The following is a 2,025-nucleotide window of genomic DNA, read 5'->3' on the forward strand; positions in this document are numbered from 1 at the left end:
AGCACAGGGAGCGATGGTGGGTTGCAGGGAGCCATGGTGGGGTGCATGGAGCCATGGTGGGGTGCATGGAGCTCTTGTGCTCAGCTCATTGCTTCGGGCTTTTACTTGGTATAAAGTAAGAGAGTGAGTATATAAAGTAATATGTATAATGTATGTGATATATCTATAAAAAATATAAAAAGTAATATACCAAGTATATAAAGTAATATAATATAAAGTAAATACATCTGTATATGAGTGTATACATATATACAAATATATCTACTTATATACGTAAGTATATAAGTAAATACATATATATGGGGTTGGAACTAATGATCTCTTAGGTCCCTTCCAACCCAAGCCACCCTATGACTCTTTCTCTCTATATATATTTGTAAAAATAAATAAGCTATGGGCTTTTGCTCCATCCGTGAGGAGTTAATGTCGTGTTGCCTTAGGGCTGCTGACCTGCCCTGGGACTTCTTTAGCTGCAGAGGGAGAGCAGGGGGCTCTGGATGCTCAGCGCCGCTGCCGTGGGGGTGGGCATGGATTATTTTTGGAGTTTTCTTCAGGGGACATTTTCTCCTTCATTTATTTTATCCTCTCTCCTGGAGAGAGGGAGACGGCCTGGAAGGAAAGAGAAAATGGGATGGGAATGGGGAAAAGAGGGCAGGTACGGCCGGTGCTGGGGAGAGGGGTGTGGGAAGCTGACCTATTTCTCTAGTTCTATATGTATTTATACACAGGGCCAGGTGTACTTATTTCCTCTCGGATTTAACGAAGGAAAGACGAACAGGACCCAGATAACTGACCTGGTTTAAACCACTTGGCAGGATTTAAAGAGAAAAAAAAGAAGTCCCTTTGGATTTAAGAAACTTCGGCTGAAGTTTCACTACTTGCAGCACATTTGAACCTCACCAGGTAACTTCATTTGGTTTCCTTAATGAAGGCTGCGCAGCGGGGTTAATTCTGCTTTCTATGTAAAAAGATTAAGTAGTAGTTGGGTAAAACACTTCATCACTGAAGTGATTTTCAGGATGTACTCACTCCGAAGGCACAGATGTAATACCTGCTTTTAAATTCAATTAGCTCTGACTCAGTTGTGTTGCCTGAATACATTACCACAGCTTGAGACAGTCGGTGTTATTCTTTAAAGCTAAAAAAAAAAAAATGAGGGGAAAAAAAAAAAAAAAAAACAAAACAACAAAACCCCAACAAAACCGAAGCGCCAAAAATGAAAATAAACCCAAATCCCACCACCACCCCCCAAAAAAAAAAAAAATTTTAAAAAAAAAAAAAATTAAAAATGAAGAAAAAAGGGCGCATAAAGCGTTTGAAGGCCAAATGGGCTCATCAAATATGAATCCACAGCTCAGTCTTGGAATGGCAAAAGACGATGAATAAGCACCAGTCGAAAGTTATTGCCTTTACAAGTTTTTCCATGAAACTGTCCCTCTTCCAACACAAAGTTATGTAGCAGGGGAAAATTACCCAACTGACCGCAGTTTATTTTGGTTTCTAATTTTTTTTTCCTATGAGTGTTTTAATAGTATGATATAGCTGAAATCACTTTGAAAAGATTAAATCTGTCATGAAAGTTTACCAAATTCAAGCTTAAGCAGAGGAATAAAAGCGTCGCTGCTACCAATTCTGCTTCACCAAAAAACTTTTGCTTAAAAAGCATAGTTTGGGAAAAAAAAAAGCAACCAAGCCCCAAAATCTTCCATGTGCAGCAAGAAAGGAAAATGTGTCACTTTAAATACTGGAAATGAACACGAACGTGCCAATAAACTGCCTTTTGCTGGTACTTGTCCATCTGCTGCTTGCCATGTGTCTCCGCTCGCAGCAGGACGATGCCCTGCCCCAGGGGCTTTCCTGCAGGAACCAGACTCCCATTGGCATTCCACCGCTTTTTCGGGGCTGCCTTGTTTCAGGCTCTGCATCAGACGCTGGGGAAAACCCTGGTACGGCTCTTACAAAAAAGCTTAAATTATGTATGTCCAGCCTCTCCTTTTCTTTTATTTTTTTGGCAGGTGCCTCGGC

The sequence above is a fragment of the Egretta garzetta genome, unplaced genomic scaffold, assembly GCF_000687185.1.
Source record: "Egretta garzetta isolate BGI_Z169 unplaced genomic scaffold, ASM68718v1 scaffold4, whole genome shotgun sequence".
NCBI lineage: Eukaryota > Metazoa > Chordata > Aves > Pelecaniformes > Ardeidae > Egretta > Egretta garzetta.